This window comes from Peromyscus maniculatus, chromosome 18 (genome assembly GCF_049852395.1).
Source record: "Peromyscus maniculatus bairdii isolate BWxNUB_F1_BW_parent chromosome 18, HU_Pman_BW_mat_3.1, whole genome shotgun sequence".
Classification (NCBI taxonomy): Eukaryota; Metazoa; Chordata; class Mammalia; order Rodentia; family Cricetidae; genus Peromyscus; species Peromyscus maniculatus.
In genome coordinates this window covers 5,856,988-5,866,342 of record NC_134869.1, presented here as the reverse complement: position 1 = coordinate 5,866,342, position 9,355 = coordinate 5,856,988, and positions in this window count along the sequence as shown.

Sequence of the window (9,355 nt, the reverse complement as noted above, 5' to 3'; positions counted from 1 at the left end):
TCATAAAGTTACAGAAAGAAAGCCTGTTTTCACACAGTCACCCTTAATTTATCCTGTAACCGTACAGCAGTTGCCTGATCAATTGACGACACAAAATATCTGGGCTCCAATTGAAAAGTTGGATTTAAAAAGGTTTAAGGAGGCAATAGTATCTTATGGCATGCATTCTCCATATGTAAAGCAAATGTTAAACTCTTGGTCAACATATAATAGGATTGTACCACAGGACTGGCCTGAGCTGGCACAAGCTGTTCTGGAACCCAGCCAGAGGTTACAGTGGCTAACTTGGTTCAAGGATGAAGCTAAAAACATGGAAAAACAAAGGAGGGGTAAAGGAATACAAGTTTGCCAGGATCACCTTATTGGAGAAGGCCAATATGCTTCAGTACAAACACAATGTTTATATGATGTCCAAACCCTAATTTTATGTCGAACGGCAGCCTTGAATGCATGGGAAAGAGTTGAGGAACCAGGAAAAAAAACTGAGTCATTTACAAAGGTTATGCAAGGCCCCAAAGAATCTTTCACAGATTTTTTAGAAAGAATGGCTTCAGCAGTGAAGAAAATGGTCTCGGATTCAGAAGTTAGTAAGATAATAATTGAATCTCTGGCCTTTGAGAATGCAAATGCAGCATGCAAAAGAATAATCAGGCCATTAAAGGCAAGATCTGCACCTTTGGAAGATTGGATTAGAGACAAAGTTAATGTTGAGGCTCATGAGCATGATGATATGTGGGTAGGAGAAGCAATTTCAAAAAGTTTGAGGAATGTTAGATGTTTTGGATATGGAAAGCAAGGACATTTGAAAAGGGAGTATAAACAGGTCACTCCTAGAAACAATGTTTCTTCGAAAAACAATGACAACAGAATGCCCCTTCCTTCTGGAGTATGCAGAAGTTGTGGTAAGGGAAAAGATTCGACCAATGAATACAGATCAACAAAGGACAGACAGGGTAATCCTTTGCCTCAGTCTTCGGGAAACTCCCAGAGGGGCCTCATGCAGGCCCCCATAGCAAATCCAGTTCAAACCTTTCCTGCAGCCATAGAGGAAACCCCTGCTCAGAGCAATTAAATAACCAAATGCCTATTGGAATAAATCATTCTGGTCAGGATGATGAAACAGAGAGAACAGAAAATTCAGGAGAAAACATAAAGAAAATTTTTTGGCAAACTTCTATTAATGAACAAAGACCAAAATTAACGATAAAAATAAATGGTGTTTTGTTGTCTGGTCTGGTAGACACAGGTGCGGACATTACCATAATTGCACCAGAATTTTGGCATCCAACTTGGCCTCTTCAGGAGGTAAACGTTCAACTGTTAGGAATTGGGACATTATCTGGAGTGAAACAGAGTGCAAGATGGCTGGAATGTATAGGTCCAGAAGGACAGAGAGGAAAATTAAAACCATATGTGGCTAACATAGCTATCTGTGGGGCTGAGACTTGTTGCAACAATGGAATACTCAGATTAGCATTCCACCAATATCAGAAAAAAATCATAAACTAGCACATGTTTCTGAGAGAAATATTAAAAGATATTGTTCTAATGAGTGGTCACCAGCCATCAATATTATACAAGAAAAGGGCACAACTGATGATCTTCCAAAGACACCAACAGCTCTACCTTTAAAATGGTTAACAGACAAGCCTGTATGGGTTCATCAATGGCCTTTAACAACAGAGAAACTTCAGGCTTTAGAAGAGCTGGTAGAAGAACAGTTAAATGCTCAGCATATTGAAGAATCAACCAGCCCTTGGAATTCTCCTGTATTTGTTATTAAAAAGAAATCTGATAAATGGAGAATGGTAACAGACCTTAGAGCAATTAACAAAGTAATTCAGCCAATGGGCTCTCTACAATCTGGAATTCCTTTGCCTACTCTGTTACCAAAAGGATGGCCTCTCATAGTTATCGATTTAATAGACTGTTTCTTTTCAATACCCTTTCAAGAAAAAGACAGAGAAAGATTTGCTTTCACAGTGCCTACTTATAATAATTCTCAACCGGTTAAAAGATTTCAATAGAGGGTCCTCCCTCAGGGAATGTTGAATAGCCCAACTGTGTGCCAATATTTTGTACAACAGCCATTGGATGCTGTGGGATGGTCTGTATGTCAAATCTGTTGCTTTGATTGGTCAATAAATAAAACACTGATTGGCCAGTGGCCAGGCAGAAGGAAGTGTAGGCAGGAAAAGGAGGAGAAGAATTCTGGGAAGTGGAAGGCTAAGTCAGAGAAACTGCCAGCCACCTCCATGAGCAGCAGCATGTGAAGACGCTGGTAAGCCACCAGCCACGTGGCAAGGTATAGACTTATGGAAATGGATTAATTTAAGCTAAGAACAGTTAGCAAGAAGCCTGCCACGGCCATACAGTTTGTGTGCAATATAAGTCTCTGTGTTTACTTCGTTGTGTCTGAGCGGCTGTGGGACTGGCAGGTGACAAAGATTTGTCCTGACTGTGGGCAAAGCAGGAAAACTCTAGCTACAATTGGAAGTGATATGTAAAAAATTTCCTAAATCTATAATTTATCATTAAATGGATGACATTTTACTAGCTGACTCAAATGCAGATACTTTAGAAAGAATGTTTGAAGAAGTAAAGAAAATTTTGCCTTGCTGGGGATTACAAATTGCTCCTGAAAAGATACAAAGAGGAGATTCTATTAATTATTTAGGATATAAAATAGAGCTACAAAAAATTAGACCCCAAAAGGTGCAAATTAGGAGAGATAGACTACAGACTCTTAATGACTTTCAAAGATTATTTGGAGATATTTCTCATCTACGAAGTATTGTTGGGGGTTAAAAAATGATGAACTGACTAATTTGTTTAAAACCTTAGAAGGTGACAAGGACTTAAATAGTCCAAGAGAATTATCACCTGAAGCTGAGAAAGAATTGGCCTTGGTAGAAAAGAAAGTACATGAAGGGCACGTGGATCATATTGATCCAAAGCTGGATTGCATTTTGGTTATTTTACCTTCTAGGCATTCTCCTACTGGAATACTAATGAAGAGGGAAGATATTATATTGGAATGGATATTTTTACCAAATAAACCAAATAAAAAAATAAAAACTAATGGGGAAAAAAATCTCTGACTTGATTTGGAAAGGAAAATTGAGACCTCGTCAGTTAGCAGGAATAGACCCAGCAGAAATAGTCATATCTTTCACTAAGGAGGACATTTAAAAATTAAGGACAGAAAGTGAACCTTGGCAAAGAGCTTGCAGTAATTTTTTAGGAGAAATTAACAGCAAATATCCCAAAGGTGATAGAATTGATCTTATAAAGAGAGCTGATTGGATCTTGCCTTAAATTGTACAGCAAAAACCATATCTGGAGTTCATACATTTTATACAGATGCCAACAAACAAGGAAAAGCAGGTTACAAATCAGAAAAATTAAGTAAAGTAGTTCAAAGTCTGTATAATTTAGTTCAAAAATCAGAATTGTATGCTATTCTGTTGGTATTAATGGATATTTCAGAACCTCTCAGCATAGTAACTGACTCTCAGTATGCTGAAAGAGTGGTATTACATATTGAGACTGCAGAATTTATCTCTGATGCTTCAGAATTAACTTCACTAATTTTTCAATTACAAGATACAATCAGGAAAAGGAATCATCCTTTATATATAACTCACATTTGATCCCATACTGGTTTGCTAGGCCCTCTAACACAAGGCAATGATGAGATTGATAAATTATTGATAGGAAATGTGCTGGAGGCCTCAGAATTTCATTAAAAACATCATGTCAATAGTAAAGGCTTAAAAAAGGATTTTTCCATAACCTGGCAACAAGCCAAAGTAATAGGAAAGAAATGTCCTACTTGTTCCTTCTATAATCAAACGCCATTACCAGCAGGATGTAACCCAAACGGTACTCAGAGGAAAGAAATCTGGGAGATGGACATGCATCACTTTGCAGAATTTGGAAAATTGAAATATGTACACCACACCATCGATACATATTCAGGATTTCAATGAGCAACTGCTTTGAGTTCTGAAAAAGCTGATTCTGTAATCACTCATTTGCTAGAAGTTATGGCCATCATGGGTATACCTGCACAAATCAAAACTGACAATGCTCCATCATATGTCTCTGTTAAAATGAAACAGTTTTTTGCTTATTACAATATAAAGCATATTACAGGCATACCACATAATCCTACAGGTCAAGCAGTTATAGAACGATCAAACAGAACTCTAAAGGATATGCTACATAAACAGAAAAAGGTAACAAAAACCCCCAGAAATAGACTGCATAATGCTCTATTAACTTTGAATTTTCTGAATGCCAATGAGAAAGGAACCACAGCTGCAGAGAGACATTGGATAATAGAAAAAAACTACAGAATTATATCAGCCTTATATACTTTAAGGATGTGCTGAGCTCAGAATGGAAACCAGGGTATGTATTACATTGGGGACGAGGTTTTGCTTTGGTTTCTACAGGAGAAGATAAGCTGTGGGTACCACCAAAATTGATAAAGGTTCAATTTCAATAAGAGAGACTTCTTAATTAGAGGAGGTGATAGTTCATCAACCAGCATGAACATCCAATTTAAACTAACTTGTACCAGTAACACATGCCTTTTCATTTAATCAGATAATAACTTGCCAAAAAGGAACATCCCCAAAATTAGCCTTGGGGAAAGGTTTTTGTTTTTGTATTTTAGGAGAATGAAGGTTAAGGAATCTGAAGAACACTGGACAAATGAAACAACTGAAGAAAAGGGACAAATCATCTATCCCAGGAAATAGAATGAAACAGCGTATGGTTATATATTATCTAAAAAAATTTATGTCTTCTTAAATGTTTGTTTCTGCTTTTCTCTAAAGAATTAGCACTACTGGTCTTCTAATAGTCCCAGTTCAATTAAAATTTAAAGCTGACTTTGGAGCTGGAGAATGGCTCTCTCCTTCTTTAAACCCAAGCATGTTGTTAAAAGGAAAATGCAAACTCCCTGTATCATGCCAGAATAAAAGAGCCCTCTTCTGCTATGGGACAGGACAAAAGCCAAATTAATTAAGGAACTATTCTATTACTAATCTCAACTCTTTGATTCTATTCTGATTCTTTAAACTTTTCTTAAAGTATGAATTTTATATCAAAATTTATAATATTAATATATATAGATATATAGTATATATACATTTTAAACTTTGTTAAGATATGAATGGTCATATAGAGTACTAACTAATTCTAGAAAAAAGGCTTCAATTAGCTGCATATATATGTCTTTGTGTTCGAGTCTCTTATCAGTTTTCTGCAGGAAATGACGGCCAGGCCCAACATCAACTGAAGTCTCCAGAAAGAAGATGGGGCCCCACAACAACAACAATTCCACATGGACAATAATGATATCACTAAGCTGACAAACATTATCTACAGATCAACTTTGAACTACAAGGTGCTTAGAGCAATTTTGAGATAACTAGCTGAGATGATCCAGTTTCAAAGACTGCTTGAATAAGGACTTGAGATAAACCCTGAACTTTGGCATTATACACAGACTGGATAATGAAGAATATAGTTACCTTTCCTAGAATTTGACAATTAACCTAAAATTTTTCTTTCAGGATAAAGATAACTCTGCCCATAGTCAGTAGGAAGCAATTTTAAGAGTATGACGCCCACATTCCCAAAGTTGTAGTTTGGGGCGGGTGGTTTTTTTTGTCTTTTTTAATGGGTTTTGGGTCTGGGATAATTTTCATTGTTTAGGGGCATTGGTTACAAGTTGTTTTCAAGGGTTAGGAAAAAGGCTAAGCAAAGAAGATTAGATTTAAGGTTCTTGTTTAAAAAAAAGAAAAAGAAAAGAAAGGAAGAAAAAAAGAAAAGAAAAAGACAATTACTAGTTTTAAATACTTTACATTGGATTGGATTGTTTTATATTGTATACAAATTTGAAATTGATATTGTTAGAAAATGCTATATGTATATTTCTAATTGTATTTATACCATTCATTTAACAATAATAATACAATTTTCTGATCCTTGAATGTTATTATTACCAACTATTAGGATATAAAGAAATGAAAGTTAGTAGTTAGACATTACAATAGAACTTGTAGTCATATTAGATATGTTTTAAAAATTGAGCAGATATATTTTAGACAGGTCATGTTCAAACCCTTCAGAGATCTACAGAATATGGCATTTAAAATGTTTTAATAACTTAAATTTTTTTCTTTTTTGAGACATGTCGGCTCCTGGCAGTACCAATCTACTTCAGAGAAAATATGGGCATTGAAGAAACTGCATATGGAGTCACCATTCATTGTGGCAAAAGTTAGCCACTGGACAACAAAGTATCCTTGAATCAACAGGACAAAATGGACAGACAGAACACGAAACAAAGTTCTACTGATTCTTGCCAAAACAAGTGTGGTTATGGCTTTATCAAAAGGCATCTTCTGTGGCCAGGACAATATGGCCCCATCCCTGAAGTGGCCTTCGCAATCCGGAAAAGGTACAGTGCCCTTTTCTTCGAAGGCAGCTGAACAGGCAGAGGGCTGATGGCTTCTGTTGTGCAATGGAACAGTAGCTGAAAGCTCACGCCTCTCAATAGTAGACTGGTATTTAATAGAGGGATGTGGAAAAGAAGGGGATGCTGAGATGAAGCCATATATACACAGCCAAGAAGAATGAACAGCTGAATTCAAAAACCATCAACAATTTCCAGAATTTAAAATCCTGAACCATGACATGACACTAGTGGAATTCTGGTGTTTCTGATACATGGACTGCTCACCCAAAGTGAGGTTGAACTGTTGACCTTGTGTACATCCTACTTCACAAATGAGTATGTCAGATACGCTAAGCCTGTAGGCTGAAGATGATGCCCCAACACTGTGGAGAAAACTCAGGTGACTATCCAAGCAGCTGGCTGTTTCTGTCAACTCACAAATTTTTTGGAAGTTGCTTGCATGCACTTTCTGTTTTTATTTTTGTTAGCTAATATTATTTCCTTCTTGGATCTCTGAGGCAGTTGAAGATTAGTTAGTTATAGTTGAATATTAATTAGGATAGAAATTGAATTACATACATCTTGGATTTACCAAAATAGGATAGATAATGGAATTATTTTCTCTGATTTGTCAAATACAAATGGACTAGACATTGTTTAGGTATTTATTACTTTTATATATTGTATATAGTTATTGTACTTTTGTATATAGTTTTTCTTATGTTAGTTTAACCTTTTGCTTTTTTTCTTTTTATTAAATTAGAAAAGGGAAAATATGGTGGTATTCTAATTGTACTGAAATGTGATTTTGATTGTATGTTAATAAATAAAGTTGCCCAGGGGTCAGAGCTATTAGAGCCATAGCAAGAGTGTGGCGGTGGTGGCACATGCCTTTAACCCCAGCACTTGGTAGAAGAGCTAGGTAGATCTCTGTGTGTTCAGGGATACATCCAGCATTGGAGACATATGCCTTTAAGACCTGGGGGGCTGTACATACAGACAGTGATGAGGCAGTCATGTGTTTGGGTTTACAACCAATGAGAAGGCAGAACAAAAGAATATGAAAAGACACAGGAAATAGGTCTCTTTTGGAGAGCTAGGACCACTGCAGGAGGAAGGGTGATATTTTAGCTCTAAGCTCTGACCTCTTGGATTTCTCTTTTATATTGGTTCAGTGTTTCTTATTTAATAAGATGGTTGGTTACATCTGCAAATACCTACCAAATAACAAGTATATAGTGATAATTCCAACACTGGTTTCACTGACAATTATGCTGGTGTCATGGGTAATGATGTCTATTATCTCATACTGTCCCATTATAAAATGGAAATAACAACTTCACATGGTGATATAATGATTCAGTAAAAGATCCATGCAGTACAGTGTCTGGTCAGCTCCCAGCATCAGATCCATTTTCATCACTACTACCTACCTTTTCATCATCATGGTCACCATGTGTTTATTTTGATGACAGTGTAATACATCTGACACTAGGGAAAACATCAGTTGGTATTTAGTAGGAACTGGAAATTAGCTTTATAAAGACAATTGTCCCCAAATGACATTTTTTATATCAATGCAGTATATATTTTCCTAAAAGAGACCTCATGATTTAAAACACGAGAGGAAAAAACTCATTAGTAAAGGTCCTGACAGATACTTTTCTGTTCAGCATAGAAGAAAAAAGTCTGTTTTTACCATGATGATTTCAATTACTGTATCCCCTCTCCAGGAGACCCTTTAAACCTTGTTTTACTTGGTACTACATTCAGCATTTCACTACAGGGCACCACTGTGTATAAGGGTGGGCCTCACATTGCTAGACTCCATCAAATGAGCACTTTTGCCTCTAAAGCAATGATTTCTAATAAATGAAAATTTTTACCCTAATAGGCATTGATACTCCTTTATGAAAAAAAAACCCAAGATTCAAAATTTCACTTTTCTGCATTTGGATTTTTGAGTTTGTTGTTGCTGTTTGTTTTGAGACAGAGTTCTTGAACTCTTGATCCTGTTTCTTTCTCCCAAGCACTGAGAGTAAGTACCAGCATGAATCACTAGGCCACGTTCCTTGTTCTCCTAAGTTGCAGAGAGTGTTGTGCCAACTCTCAAATGAGAATGTAGTATCTGTAATGTTATCCACTTTAATGAAAACCATATCACAGTAATTTGAAATGAATAATTTTAAAGGAATCATTACCATATGCCTCATAATCAAGTACAAAAACATTGTATGGTCATTATTTGCTCAGGAGTTTCTCTGTAAAAGTTGAGATTAGTGAGTCCTAAATCTAGTTGGCAAGCAAAGAAGCATAACTCATGTGGAGTAGGACTCATCCTTCTAGAATAATCATCCGATTTCATTAGACAGCCATCTCTGTCCATGCTTAAGTTCAACTGAATAGGTCAGCATTGTACACTGGTCTCAGGGGCTATACAGCAGAAGGGCTAAGGGGGCTGCTTGAAGGGATCTAAAACTGACCAGTGAAGAAGCATAAGAACTTTGCTACAAAAAAATGGCAGTGGATACTTCAAAAATTAAGCAATCTTACAGGAGTAATGGCTACAATTTTAAAGTTATATATTGCTTATTAAACAAGGTTCCTATCACTGAGTTGATATGTCTATGTCCATCCTTCCTATTTTCTGTTTGCCAACAACTAAAAGCTGCACCATGTCTATCAAGACCACCGTCCTCTTGAATTGCAAACTGGAATCACAGTGTGAGATAGGTCCCCTTCCCATTCCAGTTGAGGTTTTTGGTTTTTTATATTTGTGTGTATATGCATATGTGTGGGTACATGCTCATGTGCATGCGATTGGAACTCAGAGGACAAGCCCCAATGTCATTCATTCCTCAGGCACTGTCTATCCTTATT